Raw genomic sequence first — 17,810 nt, forward strand, 5'->3', positions numbered from 1 at the left:
CATTGTCCTTCTGATTTGAAGAGGAATGTCCTGAAGTAGTAGACGTAGCTTCGTTCTCCAAAAAGTCTCGTTGTTCAAAATTCCGTCGAAGAAATGTGGTCCGATAACTTCATTATTAATTATTTTAGCCCAAATGTTACAGAGAATCTGAAAATGGGTTTCTCGAATAGCATGAAGGTTTTCGCCTACACATGATCGTTGTGGATATTGTTGATTCCATCTCTTTTAACTGTAGCTTCGTCACAGAAAAGGGTTCTTGATAGAATATGCAGATGATTGCTCCACCACAAAGACGAACTCTTTGGGGAAGAATTGTTTATTCGCATAACTTCTCTTTCACAAGGTTCTATTGAACATTTGCTTGACTGGAAGATGGCGGTTTGGATATCGTCGTTGATATTCCCTAACTGAGGTGGTTGCAATATCCATACTCGAAAATCATGTCCGCCTATTCTTCATTTGAATAAATTAAAAGCATGATTTTAACACAAATGACGGAAAAAATAGAAAAGAACCAGCTGTCGATGATGACAATTAACGAACTGACAACCAACAGTTTTTTTCTAACCCCAGCCAAGTTGCTAATTATTAAATTACCTAGTTCTCTAGTCGTAACAATGTAATTTACTCTTTAGCGACTACTCATACGATCTGGCAACTTCAAGAACCGTTGGGAATTCGCGAAAAGTGAATAGAATCATTTTTGCTTAAAATTAGTCATAACATTCATAAACGAAGTATCTCGGATACCCTGGCGACCACCCTGTATATCGTCGTCAGGAATCCAAATGCTTATGGTAAAAGTACTTTGCTACTACACAAATCCCATTGCCTTTATCCCAAATTGGATTACAGGCAGTTCAATTATATTCCGACATAATTTCGCACAAACTGCCTTCAGAGATCCCAACAAAACGATAATAGCGGAATTAAACAAAGGGTCGTGGCTTATCTCTGTCGAGCCTGAAAGGAGTCCAACGATTCTAATAGCAAATATAATATTACACTAAATATTAACATTACTTGTTTATCATCACGACGATGCGATGTAAAGAAACTATTCCTAAACGTGTGGTTACAACGGCATAAACCTGTCATTAAACTGTTACAACTTCATTTTCTAGTTTTTCTGTCAAACTGTATACCTGTTTATGTAAAACAGCGTTAAGCCTTAATTATAGGCATACATTTAATCATTAAGATTTATGCATCAATCTCTTGATGTAAATTGACAGGTGTACAAGGTGTATAATTTGATGAAAAAAATGTTCTAAAAACAGTATTTTCTACAAGTTGAGAAGTTATGGTAATTGAAACAGACAGTAGGCTACGAGGGGGGCTCGACTCATGTGTAGTCAAAAAGTAAGAATCCTGAAGACAATATTTTCTATTCTTGTTTTGTTCCTATCGTCCTATAAGTGTCACCAGTCTAGCTATTCTTTCGGTTATATTCTCTATAAATATAAATATTTCACTTAGTCGTTAACCCTCTACGAAGACGTGTCATTTAAAAATATACACAGCTGCACAGATCCAGATGCATCACAGCCTGTGATATAATTAAAAAAATACCGTGAATACATTTTTGAGAGAATGACTTACTTAAAAACTGGAAAAGTCGATAAATCAGTCCAAGATAGTGAAGAAATTTGGACGAAGATAAATTCTGTTCTAAGAATAAAGAACCAATATTGTAGAACTCTCTGAAAACCTTATATTGCCCAGAAAATCTAGTGTAAATTGATTTTAAATGTGTTTATACCTAAATTACGTAAATTTACATTGTAAACATCTTATATTCCATAATATATTATACATATAATAAAATACAATGTGTTTTTAAAAAGAATATGTAAATATACCTTTGAAAAATGTAAAATTAATTAAAATCTGGTAAATCACATAACATTTCATGAAAATCTTTCCCGCACATGTGTATGTATGAGGAAATGCATCATCAGCTATTGCATTCTGTCATCTGTTTTATCGTACTGCCATTGTTACCTTCATTGTCGTTTTTGTGCAATTTTATAGTGAATTTTGTTTGAACAAGGGTAAGTAATTAAAACGATATATTCTATTTGCAAAAATTGCAAAAATATGAAAGCCATCAATACAATAAATATTTGTAATTAAGTATTACAACCCATTGTCCAAAAAAATAAGATGAATTACTTATTTAAAATTCGCGGGTATTGTGAAAGCATACAATTATTTTTTTGTAGGTTGGTAGTACTGTCCTTGACATCTATGCAGAGTTACAAGTCAATGTATTCAATTGCTGCAGAGCTACTCGTGATTTTGTAAACATACGAAAGTGAGTTTATCGATTTTCACTATGTCTGATTTTGTTGAACAAAGAATTTGCAATAAATTCTGTTTGCGGAATGAATATTCTGAAGCGGAAACGTTGAGGATGTTACAGAATGATGAGGAAGAAACGTTGGCATTGTATCGGATGGGGATTACTTTGAAGGCAACGAAATTGATATGGAGGAATAAATGAAGATTTTTTATTTTTTAAACAAATTCACCTTATTTTAGACCACATGTTACTCCATAGATATACATATAAGTTTCAAACTAAGATCTTATATATTTTTGTTTTCCACCCATTACATGGTTCCAAGAAGATACATGGTTCTCTTTTGTAGGTATACCCTGAACACATCACATTAATGCAGATATCTATAAAGCACTCGGCTATTCTTTTAAGGTTGCATTATTATTTTTGGTAATGAACGTCAAATATCTAAAAAAATCTAGAAACAACATTAAAATTCAAAGATTCTTCTTGAAAATTCATCCGGATCAAAAATAAAAAATGTATCTGGATCAGAAAGGAAAGTGTTCAATTTCTTAAACAAGTTTAAAGAAACAGACGAAGTTGATACTATAGATATATTCGTTTGTTTTGTTTGTTTTAGATATGTAGGTGGTAATATTTATAATCAAAAAATAAACGCCCATGTGTTTTGTGTAAATATTATGTAAAATAATAATAAAATAATTCTTAAAATCACATAATATCTTGTGACATTTATTACCGTGATACGTAACTGATAATGTCATATTCACGTAAATGTAATGTACAAAAGACGCGTTATTTATTATGTAATATGATTTGGTTACAAATTACCGACGTCATTTTATATAATTTTACAAATAACGTTTTTTCAGTGTAGCTACATTATTTTTCCAGTAACAACTTTCAGAACTACGTGATTATTTACAGTAACGGGCGAGGTATAAACATGAATAAACACAAACAAATGATACCGAAAATAACCCGAAAATATAAATTTTATGTGGTGCAACAAAATCCCCACCAAAGTGCGGCTGAGCGTTGATTTTCATCTCTTTTTCACTGTTGCTTTAGAACAAACAGCTTGTGTAACTCTGTTCATGGTTGATGAGTCACCCGCGATTAAGTTAAATTACTAATAAAGTGAGTTTATGAATAAAATGTAGACCGTTATGGTTTCATGGCCGTATTTTATTTAGGTTGCCAACGTTTTTGGTTAACTGAGCTACTGTCGTATTTTATCACACCCTCGTCCAGTTACAAACATACTTCAATAGAAAGTAAAAATGGTGACAGATTTGCCATGTTACGAACTAAAATTTTATATTTTTCTGTTGGTAAATAAGAAGTACTTAATCCGAAAATAGTATAAAATAAGAGAGTACACAAAATTTATATCACTGGAGTGGGGTTTAGATAATTCAAGGGTTCAAACTTCACATTATTTGATTCTCAATTGTTTTTAATTGACCCAATTGCAGGGTGTTATTACTCCAGAGGTTTCTACGTGAGAGAAATTATGTTGTAATGTTTTTTATTACATTCAATTATCATGCAGTCTGCGATTAGAAATTTTTAATCCGTTGGAACAAGAGAACCTGATTTCTTTCGCGAGGCAAAGCAGAAATATGTTTCGATCATGAAACAAATAATAATAATAATTGACCACTGGCGATTCGTCAGACAAGATTCATATGCATATGGAATTGGAATTACGGAAATTTACTTTTTTACACATTCTCATTGGTTTTTATACACAAAAATGTAAATGAATTGAACACATATAATAGGTTGTGTAGAATTACGCAGGTGATGATATGTTTCTTTTTAAGTTGTATGTAATTATATTTTAAAATGTTTTACTCATATTATTTTATGATTCTGCTATATTTGATGTAAATATACGAACAAAAGTGTGAATCTACATTGACCTGTTTCGGCCCAATCACTCGTGTGATTACGGAGTGCAGTGTTATAGTCTTTCCGAAGTCAGTTGAGCACGTATAAAAACGCCTAGCAATAAAATTTAATGAGTTTCATAGGCGTCCCTAAAAAAGTTTTCTGCTAAAGGTAAAATTATAATAATTTGTATATAGTGTGTAGAAAGCTTCTATTATATATTATAAACAATTTTATTATATTGATTGTCAACAACTGAGATTCATTGCCCAGTTGCCCAGTGCGACTGTGTTATACGCCGTTTGCCCGCGCGCGCATTCTTCAACTGGGCGTATACATTTCTACCACTTCCACGTTTAATTCGACCAGACCTGTACATGGAGCCTGGTACATACTGCCAACCTCTTGGTTCTTCAATTGAGATTGTAAAGACTATACAGTATATACTGTGTGAGGATAAAGTTCAGTATAAAATTCATATCTTTTTAAATAATGTTTTTAAAAAATTATGCAAAAACACGTTAATTAGTAAATTTAGTTAGCTTTCTTTGACGTAGGCACCTTAGCCATATTGGCCAAAATGGCGGCCTAATGACGTAAACATGTAATTTTTTAAAAGGCAAGCCTTACTCTTTTTAATTTTTGGATTTAGCATACAATTTTGAGACTTTTGACAGCTCAAGTCGATACTTTTTTTCCAGTGGTTTTACCGTTATTCAAATCTTTATGCCAAATATTGAAAGTTGGCGATTCTATTTTTATGTTGTCGTCCACTCTTAAACGACCAGATCTTTACAACTCCGAGACAGTTCCAGTTTCCTAGATTTTACGAAAATCTGTTAATAATGCTTGGAAATGTTTGTTTGGAAAAAAGTATCAACTATGGGGTATCACAAGACTCAAAATTGGATGCTAAATCCAAAAGTAAGAAAAGTAGGGATTGCCTTTTAAAAAATTGTATGAGTACGTCATCAGGCCGCCATTTTGGCCAATATTGTTTATGTGCCTACGTCAAGAGAAGGCCAACTAAATTTACTAATTGACGTGTTTTTGCGTAACTTTTTAAAAACATTTAAAAAAATATTAATTTTATGCGGAACTTTTTTCTCACACGGTATATGTAGATACTTCTGCTAGCTGTTTAGCAGACCACATATATAGATTAATTTGTGTCGTAGTAATACAGCAGTGTTTTAACTAAGATATTAATAAAAATAAATATCGAGGTAATAAGTAATACAACTTTGTGTAAATTAAGTAAAACTTCATTAAACATCATTGAAGAGTTGGGAAACATCAATACTATGTTGAACTTCTATCTACTACTAGCTTTTACTCACAGGTGTCAAGATTGTAGCTTAGAATTTAAGAACTATTTTACTAATACCCCATAAAAGAAAAAAAATAATAACTAAAACTATGCTACAAGTACAAGTAATTTGAAACAAAATCTTTTTAAATTCATTTAATGCTATTTTCTTTTTATTTACCACGTATAAAATTCTATGTAGTATTCTCGTTCCTTACTAAAATTACACTTTGGTATCGTAAATACTAAATATACATACAGGGTGTCCTGAAACTAAACCGACAAACGAGGTCAACAAATTCTAGGGACGATTTCATATCTATTTAACATAAATCGTATTATCCAAAAATGCTTCCTAAGGTAGGTAAGGCTCTTTGAAGATGTCCCTTTGACTTTGATTTTTTTTTTAATTGTTCAGATCGCTGTTTGTGTAGAAGGATCAAACTTCGGTTATGTGTTAACTCTTATAGGGGTAGTCTTTTGATGTAAAATTTATGTTTTCTTTGTATCCATAGGCGTCACATTTGGGATCAACTGATATTCTTAATAAAATTTTTTTTATCTTCAACTTTCTGGTATTTTTAATATCAAAATAGAAAACTTCAGGGAGAGCAAGTTCATAAGGATAGAGAAACTAATCACTTTATGCATTGAAAGTAATGGCCGCCATATAGAGCATCTTTTATAAATTTGTTTGTTTTTGTTAATCGTCGTTTTGTTATAATTTTTGCCAGTTTGTAATGTAATAAAAAATTCCAAAATTTTTATAGAATTTCATTTTTTTACTGTTTTCCAGTTTTTTTTATTAGCAAATTTTATAATTAACGTACAAAAGAAACAAACATTTCAAATAGTTTTTTTTTCGCATACGGTACACCCCTCCGTATACCCTATACACTCTAGACAAGACTATCTCTTTAATCTAGAATTCTAGAGTATTTCGAACATTTCGATTTTGATCTTAAAAATACCAAAAAGTCGAAGATGAAAAAAATACAATAAAAAATATCAGTTGACCTTCCCAAATGTGACGTCTATGATTACAATTAAACGATCATTTTTACATCATTTTACTGAAAAATAGTCAAGATGAAGGAAATAAAATGTTGTAATCATTAATGAAGGCTATGTATGTACCTATACTTAAATAAAACTTTTATGAGTGTAGAAGATTGGCTTTGGAATATTTTGAATCCCATAACAAACTTCTTCGTGACACTTGCCGATGTTTTCCGGGTTCCTCGTCGTTTTTTCGAGGCGACCTCGCTTATTTTTCCCACAATTAGAAGCAGATTGCGAGCCGATTCGACTGCAAATGGAATTTTTCCGGCGGCCATCTTTCGCGCGCGACCGTCCTTGAACGGTTACATAATTTAAATAATCGGATTTAGACGAAAACGGACCGTAGGTGTTACGACCATATTAATGATGATGCGGAGCTGGTCGGAGATACCAAGATTACCATAAATTATGCGTGGCGCTGTTACTGGAATCGCCATCGGCGCCAAAGGATGGACCGCGTCTTTGTTTATGTGGCGCCCACTCGCGAACTCCAAATTCGATTTTTGAAGCGTAGATTTTTAATTGGAATTTACACGGATAGCTTGATAGGTATATCGCTGATTTTCCACATAACAACTTTGATGTACAGCTGTGGACAATAAAAATGTTCCCAACGGAAGTAACCAAATATTTAAATTTTAACTATTTAGATCGGGTTTTTGGCGAAGATACGTTTTTGCTCCCCGCAAAATAACAATGGACGTTCGCAAGAGAAGCGGCTGCTTTTTTCTAGTTTTTGTGTTTGTTTAAAAAGCCTTTAAATATAATTTAATAAATAATGTTGGGGACAACAACTAAACATTTTTTTACAATAATTAAGTTTTTTGATAAAGAAAATATGGATTATTGCTAAAAAAACATTTTCAACTTAAAAAAATTAATAAAAAGCGAAAAATTACTTGTTACATGGATTTTCAGAAAATACGAAAAATTTAAAAAAAATCGCAGCGCTTTCTTTAGGACACTGAGGTTGAAAATTTAGTCAATATCCTTAGTTTATCAATTATTTGCAAAGTTATGCCAAGCTATTCAATATCCCCAATGGCTCATTCAGCAAAATTTTTTTATTTGATTAGCAGAATGATATTGCAATTTTAAAGTTCTCTGCAAAAAATTAGAATTTTATATCAGTTACAAGTCATCCAAAAAAAATCATAAACTGGCGCGCTGTGTCCGCTGAACCGACGAGTGTGATGTCACCGCATGGGAAACCGATGCCGCATGCTTGCGTATGTTGTCAGTCAGTCGGGTAGTCGGGTTTTCGTGGCCTGTTAAGTTTCGATTGAGTATCTTAAGATACCGAATCGTGGTAGCAATATGGAAGACACATAACAGAAAAAATTTACAAATATTGTATTGTTTCCCAGTGTGAGAGCACTAATGTGAAAACGCCTAAGAAAATAATAATGTGCCCCGTAATTCCGTCGTGCGGATCTAAAATCAATCAAAGTCTATTAGTCTCTACTTTGATTATTTTTTTGATATCTTTTATTTGAAAAATAGCTTATTTTGAAAGCAACAAAACTACCCTGCGTAATTTAGGTATGTAATAAATAAGTTTGTATCCTCTAGAAACACTATAGACGTGTGTTTTCCATTGTTGATTTTTTTGTAAATATTATACAAATACCTATAGGTACTAAGTACATAACGAGCGTTCAAATAAAAACGTGGTCGAAGTTGGCTCTGACACATTGGACGTAGGGAGTAGCTTATAGCGACCAACTTAACCTCATTTCTCAACGAGCTGTATAGCATCTGTCAGTTTCAATAACGTTAATGACTATATAACTTTATTTTAAAGAATAATCGTGATAACAATAACAAACAATTAAAGGAGCTGCGGAAAGTGTCCCCCTCCTTGTTATAACAATAAATTAAAGCAGCTGCTGAAAGTGTCCCCCTCCTTGTTCCAAGCACTTTTCACACCTGTTCCTCAAAGAATTAAAGACATTTTCTAAGATGCTCGGGGTATTGTTAATTTCACGAATCTTGTCTATAAGTCGAGCCTGCAGATGGTTTAAATCAGGAATAGGCAGTTCAAAAATAGTGTTTTTAAGGTAAGGCCACAAAAAGAAATCACACGGCGTAATATCACATGACCTCGGTGGAAATTCATGTTCAGCATTGAGACTTATTAGTCGATTTTGGAAAACTTCCCTCAACATATTCATCGTCTCGCCTGCCGTATGTGCCCTTGCGCCATCTTGTTGAAAGTAAAAGTTTGTAATTTCGTTTTCTTCCAGCTGGTTAACAAAAGGAGCGATAATTTCTTCTCTATACCTTTGCGCAGTAAGAGTACCATTAAAAAAAATAGGTCCATAAATCCTCCTTCGATTGAGAGCACACCAAACTCCAATTTTTTGAGCGTGTAGAGGGCCCTCGACAAAAAAGTTATCTGGTTTTTCAGAAGACCACATTCTCATATTCTGTGAGTTTACGTAACCACTTAAATGAAACCAGGCTTCATCAGAAAAAAAGGTGATATTATGAAGTTCACCGTAGTTGTTTAAAAACCATTCACAAAATACAGCCCGTCGCGGAAAATCAACTTCATGAAGTTCTTGCTGACAAGTTAAACGATAGGAGAACAAACGCAAATCTTTTTTTAACACTGTGTGGCAGGTACCGACTGATACTCCCACCATTTGTGATAAAACACGTACAGAAGTTCTTGGCGCATTTTCCATTATTTGTTGGACATTTTCTTTTAATTCTTCAGTCCGCTTTTTAGGTCGGCCGCTTCCTTCTTTTCTTGTTACACTGCCCGTTTCACGAAAAACATTAACACAACGCTGAACTGCACTTTGAAAAATTTTGTACTCAACAACGCCGGGAAATTGATTTTGAAATTCTATGAAACATTCCTCAATAGAATACTTCCATATTCCATCAATCTTGCGTCCATTTCTAAAGTAGGACTCTATGATAAACACTTTTTGTTCTTGAGAAAACACCATTTTAAACGCTTTTTAAAACGAAAATATTCAAATTGATAGCGGCGATATAGCGCTTTGACAGATGACGTTTAAGTTCATTTGCTATACGCTACGCCCTACGTCCAAATTTTCAGAACCAACTTGACCACGTTTTTATTTGAACGCTCTTATTTATATAAAAATACATAATGAATATTATATTATTAATATATTCCTATGATATTAGGTAGATTTTATGAAGTTTCCATGGAAATAAAAATAATAATAAGAATTTTGTATTTGATTAGGTAAATCTTTGATACCTGACAGAAACGGTTTCGTCCAATTAAACACAAAATTTATTTACTATTCTTATTGTACAAAAACATCAAAACTTCGGAAAACTAGAAACTTGATGCTTCAATTTAAAAATATTTGAAACATGATGAATTCCAAAAGTTGCGTATGTGCCAATACGGCTTAGAAAATTTCAGAATACATGTATGTAATTTGAAACTAGAGAATCCTTTAGTAACTCGGTTAAAATTTGCATACGTTAATTTTTATTGAACCGTGTCGAATAAGGTCGACTTATATAAACTGCATTCTTGCCAGATGTGTGCATTTATTGTTCGTAAATCATGCATCAGGGGAAAATTATGCAGTTTACAGAGTGTATCGGTATTTCAGTGTTTTTACCTAACTTATTTCTGGTTAGGTGTAAAGATTACAGTAATTAAATTCTGTTTACATTATATTATTAAAGTAAACATACCTACCTACGTAGTAATCCAATTAAGCAACATGTACAGGGTGGTCACGCGAAAATTGACCTCCGTTTTTCTTCGTTAATAATGGAGATTTGAGAAAAAGGTGTAAGAATAAAAGTTGCAGTTTTTCTGTAAACAATTTTGACACATATGGCATTTCATGTAGCAATTTCGAGGTGTAGGCCTTACTTATGCTTTTTTAAATGGAATACTCTGTATATCTTTAGATCGTTAAAAGAAATTTTCACATATGATACTTATCTTTAACCGTTTTCGGGATATTAAGTATTTATTATTAAAATACAATATCTATAGTTCTAGCAAACCGCGAAAAGGCGATATCTTTTTGTAGATAGATACATAAAAAAAGTTATAAAATATTAAATAAACCAAGCCAAGCATTTTTAATTAAAAATCCAATTTTTAAGTTTAACACTGTTATTAAATGGGATCTATCGGGTGTCCCAAAATTAACGTAAGATTTGAAATTTGCGCTATTTGTGCAGTAAATTGTTGCCACTGAAGGAAAAAAGACAGTATGACAGCTGACAGTACCGGATTATTAAAAATGGAGCACTACACGTTTTTGTTTAATTGTTAATATTCTTTGAAGACTACGTACAACTATATTAAAAGACGTAATATCTCGAAAACCGTTAAAGATAGGTGTCATATAATGTATTTAAAAAAATTATCTTGACACTCTTTGCATGGTGTATAGAACTTCAGAGCATTCTATTAAAAAATATAACTAAGTTCTCACATAATATGTTAGAGGAATGCGAGACTCAATTGTTTTTGTGGTATATAATGTGCTAAATGCTAAATATTTAAAAATAATAATAATAAAGGACAAAAAAGGGGACAAATCTCGCGAAACGACCTTGTACTTGTGAAACTTGGCTCATAAAATAATATAATAACAGATATTTAACTGTTTGTTAGTTTATGCAGAAAACAACAGATACTAAAACAGTTCTATATGCAAACATCTCTCTATCATTACTGTTCCAATAATTAAATTGCAATTACCCAAACCACAAAGCTTTAAACTGAATATTATGTTAACGACCCAGCTAATTATACTGGAACTGCCACCTAGGCTAGACGCCGTCTATACCAAGTTTTTTACTTTTTGAGAGGGTTTCGGTGCTTCTTGGCAAGCGAAAGCATCTAATTTTAGCTGTGAGTGTAGCCGAGATGAATTTCACCGAGAGGAGCATTTCAAATTTAAATATGTAGTTGGCTTACAGCAAATATTAGTCATTTTCTTGGGTCCAAGTGATGTTCATATATATTAGAAGCACTGGTTGTTACAGATTTAATCATACATAAATTTAAGATCAAGATTAAGGCGAAGAAAACAAACAAAGCTTGGATTCAAAACTATCAACGAATGATTGGTTATCATCATCATTCCCGGGAATTTTACAGAAATGAAGTGTAGTTGATTAATAGCAGTCATAAAGCGATCACCAAGGTCTTTTCTACTAACCTTCACGATTTACTTACTATTGAAATACATTTCATATGGCAAATAACATAGACCTGCGCTTTATGCAAACTAATTCTCACATAAATACCTCACATTCCGATTTCACATGATAACATCGCCCAGAAATGGTATTGTTTAAGTATTGCATCAGTCGGAAAGGTCTAGTTTATGAAAGGCCTTGTTATTTACATACTTAGGAAAAGTTTATGGACTGTATAATCTCTGGAGGCTACTACGTGTGAAAATTTCTCAAAGAAATCACACTTTCACTTAAAATTACACACGCGTGAGGATTAACAATCGAGAAAATCCAACCGTTTTATTCTCCAATTACCTGAGATGATTTATAATTTGAGAACATTAAGATGCGATCGCGATGCAGCGAGTGTAACAAGACAGTTTGAATAATTTCTACTGACTTTCGTATTCATTCATTATGATTTTATAGACTCACATGAGACCTTTGTTCAAATTTCTTGTTATTTCCAACCAATCTTTATATTATCTATTTTACAGAGATATGTATGTAACATTTTTAAAATATACAGTCCGTACGATATTTGTTGATATAATTCGAAGAAGACCCCTGCGTCACTTTCTTGGAATTAACCGCATTCGACACCCGAGTCAGAAAGACATTGGCGGCGTGGCGTTCTCCGCAGCAGGTTGCAATGTATGTTTTGTTTTGCAGCTACGAAGGCGTGTTTCACTTTGCTCTATGAACATAAGGGCAGAAAGCCGCCGTTTATGAGATACAGGGCGTTGAGATTATCAAAAATAAAACAATTTTTTTAAATATCTGGAAAACCGCTCCATCAAATTTATCCAAATTTGGTACACATTTTTTTTCGAATATTTCTCCTAGTTCTGCATAGATATTATACAGATATTTAAAAAAATTGTTTTATTTTTGTTAATTTCAACGCCCTGTATCTCATAAACGGTGGCTTTCTGCACCTATGTTCATAGAGCAAAATGATGTTAATTTTTGTTGTTTAGTAGTTTCCCGAAGTTTGTCTATTAAAATCTAGACCACCCTGTATATTTTTCTATATATCTTAATATATTTTATAATTCTAAAAATAACGCGGAAAATTTCAAGGCACGCCCCTGCTGCGGTAAATTGTTCCAGTAGTTCCGATAACAGAACTTTATTGGCTTATTATTTTCTTGGAATTTTATCTCAACAAATATTGTACGGACTGTAGTTAATATTTGTATTTTTATGATGAAGAAGAAACTGAATTTACAGAATGACATTTACTGATGGCTGATGTTTCTGCTACAATTTTTACGCCCGATTCAGAAAACAATGTTTTTCTATTTGTTAAGAAAGAGGCTTTCTGTGAAATTTCTCATTCTTCTCAGAAAATTGCTCATAAATGTGGATATTCAAATTTGACCCGATGCATCTACATATAATTTTTTTGAGGAATAATTATTAGTGAATCAGGATCACGGATTTTTTTTATAGAATATCTGACAGCGTTTCGCATTTCAAGATCCTTTAGTTTATACTTTTTTATGAACTCATAATTTTCATGTAGTGCAAATTGTGTCTAATAGTGGTAATCTTGAAAGTGCTTGAAAATGGTAAAGTAACATCTAGAAAGGCTTGAAAAGTTACTGTTACCTTTTCTCATCTTATAAATCACATTTATTACCTAATTAATAATTTGAGAAATGAGGGACGTTATGAGATTTTCCATAAAAAGTTCCTATTATGATTTCACGAAAAATAACTCGCCAAAATATCCCATTTGTATACAGGGTGATTCAGTCATAATGTCATGAATTTTAAGGGAAGATAGGGAAAAATGAGTAGAATATGAATATGCGATTAATAGTTATTTACACCATAAAGGAGGTAAGTATTATGTACCAGTCGACGATTTTGGGCCCGAGCGGAGCGAGGGCTGGCAATAGAGTCCTAGACCGGTAAATTATACTTAACTGCTGCGTGGTGCATAACATTTTATCTGCTCCCAAGTTCTTTATGGTTTATGAAATAGAGATTAGGTTTTATTTTTTGACATTTCTTAATCAATTCATTTTTATATTATTCGAAATCTTGCAAAGTCGCCTTGGTTGTTTGGATTTTGTCTTTTCTAAGGTGTTTATAAATAAAGATACATAAAAGTTGCAATTTTGCTGGTTTTGAATTATTATTAGGTACTAAATGAGTGATTTTCAAATAGAAAGTGCAGCAAATGCTAAAAACGGTATATCACGTACGTTTACAATTACTTTTCGTCTGGTTTCTGTTTCTCACCTAGAAATTCTCAAGAAATATATCAAGATTAGATTGGATTAAAACCGGAACTTCACGCTTTTTATGCGCTATCAAGCAGGTAGATGTTACTACCAACCAGTCGGCAAGAATACCTTTTCTATGATTCCTAATAAAATTGCAGTTTTTGAAACTAGAACATCCTCAAACATATACAAGCCATTCATTCCGAAGAACATCGGTAACGTTACTGGCTAATACAGGAGTTGATGTATTGCAATCACGAGCCATGGTAGGTGGAAATCAGCCACAATTGCAGAAGTTATGTTGCTGACAGTTTAAGTAACAAAAATGAAATAGCCAAGAGGATTATTTACAATGACACTTCAACTCCAAGTTCTAGTAGTACGTCGCATCATGCTGTATTAATGGATCAGTCAGATAATATTGAGCCTCCGGTGACTGAAATGGAGCGGTCAAATCATTTTGAGAAAAATGTGACAATTAGTAAATGCGAGGGGAATAATTATCTAGATTTTATAAATGTTACTAAATGTAATAACTGTATAATTACTACAAATATTCATTCACAATAATTACCTCCTTAAAAACAATTAGACTATTAAGTCTATTTATTATAGTGGGAGCACATAAAATAATTTTAAAATGCGTATTTATGCCGAACAGAAATTTTTCATCATTATTTAAATTCCATTTCGGACCGTTTCTGATCGCTGACCAGCAAGGGTTTATCGAGAGTGACCTACCGTATTAGTAAAGTATTATTTATTTGTTAATAAAAATGTATAAGGATAATTATTGTTCTCGAATGTTAGGTTATGACAATTTAGTAGGTATTTGTAATATTGTGTTCACTATGTTTTATAATTTATTAAGAGTTTTCGTATTTTTTCAATTAATTATTCAGTTTGTGTACGTATGCCTACTGACTTATTGCTTTTCAAAGAGTAGTATGGTACCTACCTACTTAAAATGCGGCTAAAAAAGACACTCATTTCCTCAGTCCACTCAGTCCATCATTTTGATAATAAAGTTGGGATCCGCTGCATATTGATTTTGAAACCAATTGCAAAATTCAACACGACTGGAGAAATCAACTGTTTCGCTTCAACGTGCGAACGCTCTGTAGTCCGCCGGCGGGTATCATCCCTGTCATAAAATGTGTTGCGAAGTAGCGCGCCGAATTTACGGTATTTAAGCTGATTTTCTGTCTTTATTAGGCATTCCGAATACGTGGTTAAAATTAATGACAGTATGACTGAACCACCCTGTATATAAAAATTTGCAAGAGTGTTCGTAATCAAATCTAACACCACTACTTACGTTGACTATTTGTTAAACATTTTTGTACATAAATGAAATCAAACCGACACAAAATATTGCTTGTGTAGTAGAACAGGTACACATTCTTTTTAGGCGGCTTCCTAGTTAGCCAAGGAAGCAGTAATAAGGATCTTCCGCAATTTCATCGTTTATCGCCATTTAATTGGGATGTAGCACTATGATTGCATGTTTGTAGAATCGCGATACGGTAGACATAGCACCCCTCTTTCAAGTACATAAAATTAATTGTCGACGATTACTATTAGGTTAATAATTTCACATGTGAATCTCGCACGTTCTTTCAAAGGTTTCCTAAAAATCACAATTGAAATAATCAAAAATGCCATTTACTCAGCACCGGAAATGGGATATGATCAAGGATAAGAGGTTTGTATTTTGATAAATTTGGGAATAAACGACGTTCTATGAAAAGATTTCCTTCTCTCTTTTTATTTTTGATGTAGAATAATTAAGGTAGTTCCTATTAGTCATGGCGTTGGTATACCTATCTATTTATTTCATTGTTTTATGAAATTATACATTGATTTAATCATTTTTGAAGGTTCAGTTCAATAATTTAACATTAGTTGCAAATGCCTATTTTTTGACACTAATCCATAAAACAAGAAATATATTTCATTTCTGTTAACAATTTTTTTCTATGTATCTGAGAGTAAAAGCGTTAACGTTAATAGTAATATTAATTCTATTGGTTGCGCTCTATTCAAATTCAAAATATCAAATTCTACATTCAGTTCAAGGGTTGGTGTTAATGTTATTATAATACAAGCCATTACAATGCTTACGTACACCACAACCTATCCGTTACAAACACAAATCTCCCATATCACCAGTGTTTAGTCACTAACTTTTACGGCTTGTTAATCAACGAATTAGGCAAGCCCGTCATTTAGTATAAATAATGCATCTTTACCGTTTCATTCGTCACCATTATAAACTGATATTCCTTGTCGTTATCCTAATGAATGTCACAGATCCTTCGACTCCCCAATTTAGTACAAGGAAAATCGCACATTTCACTACGAAAACGACGGTACGCCGGCGATATTCGATTGCGACAATCAAGAAATTCGACGGACAACTATCAATCTCTCCTCGGACGAACTGAGCGCGCCGCGATTGTGAGTTTTTAGCGGAGCCCGAGCCAGACGTGTGGAGAGGGAGATCGCACGTGCTATGGGTGTAGAGAGGCGGATAACGACTTGAAAACAATTGAAATCTATGAAAAACCACATAAAACGTAAATATTCATTGCTTTTGGAACAATTTTGAGTGTGCGTTATTTTTTTTCCGTTAAAAGGAATCAGGGAATTAATCCTTTACTTTATAAGGTACCTGGTGGTCCAACATAAATTTCACTCCCATTGACCCGTAAATGAATGACGCATATGTATACACAAAGTTAATATTTACAAAATTCAAACGAAACAAACAAACAATAAATTGTGTTCTGATAAAAGATCAATTTTTTGGGTTATTTTTAGTTCCTTAATCCACAATTTAATATCAATAACAAAATGATCATTTTTTATGCTGTTTATGTCAGTGACATTTGACCGTATTTGTTTGGAATTTGTTTATTTGCTGAAATAACAGTGTTATCTGCGTAAAATATATGGTCATCAAATACTTGTTTTATATATCGACACTTATTTCTCGGACACCCTGTATAGTTTGAAGGATCTATCGGCAATTGTAAGGAAGAAATGGCTAAAAGAGTGTGCCATAAAAGCACTACGTTAGACAAAGAATTGGTCGCCAAGCAACTATTAATAATTTCATTCAAATGTTTTTCAATTTGTCATAGATTTTGTTACAGATTATAACTAGATGTTATCCGCTCCTCTATCTATCTATCCACGGGAGTGTTCAGGCGCAGACGAGGAATTAAATAGGGGGCCTACCCTAAAATGTACAGAATCCGATGATGATGAACAATTCATGGATACGGGTCCATTATTTTTTGGTTTTACCGAATCTTGCTCTAACAAGATTTGGCTCATTTAACTGCTAGGTTATCATGAGTTTATTATTAGCTCTTTTGTTTATACTTGCTTTGTAGCTAATTCAATTAAAAAAATTGAAAATTTTTCTGAAGATTCTATCTCAAATAAAAACTAAAAAAGATATGTCTAAACATTATTAACATTTTTAAATAATTTAAGCTCCCAAAGAAATATCTTCTTTCTTGTCGTTCTAAAACCACCCTTCCATCTTTTTCTACTATTTCTACGTTTTGCTTAGGTCATTGCCTTTGAAGTTAGATATCCATTGCATATCTAGATTTTTGGTATTTGTTTGACATTTAACAGGATATTGAGACACATTTCTAAATTAGCTTCAAAATAACGTAACAATGTAGGAGCTAATAAATATATATTTTTTAGGTAAAATTATCCACACTAATCTAATTATATTGACAACACTTTTGACTTTGTCGTTTCAAAATTTACTTTT

General features: G+C 32.7%; 1 protein-coding gene across 7 annotated transcripts in view; it reads right to left on the reverse strand.

The window, feature by feature from the left end:
• Window positions 1–17,810, reverse strand: part of LOC108906959 — a 90,595-nt gene that overhangs the window by 53,955 nt on the left and 18,830 nt on the right. For 2 of the 7 annotated variants that reach the window (XM_018710416.1, XM_018710414.1), the window contains exon 1: window positions 16,267–16,456. The exons of 3 other annotated variants lie outside the window; for them this stretch is intronic. The gene's annotated coding sequence lies outside the window, so the exon portion shown is untranslated. Of the gene's footprint in view, window positions 1–16,142; window positions 16,457–17,810 lie in introns of those variants that run through there. 2 more of the 7 variants (XM_018710417.1, XM_018710413.1) reach the window with 1 other exon arrangement.

This window comes from Anoplophora glabripennis, unplaced genomic scaffold (assembly GCF_000390285.2).
Source record: "Anoplophora glabripennis isolate ALB-LARVAE unplaced genomic scaffold, Agla_2.0 scaffold223, whole genome shotgun sequence".
Taxonomy (NCBI): domain Eukaryota; kingdom Metazoa; phylum Arthropoda; class Insecta; order Coleoptera; family Cerambycidae; genus Anoplophora; species Anoplophora glabripennis.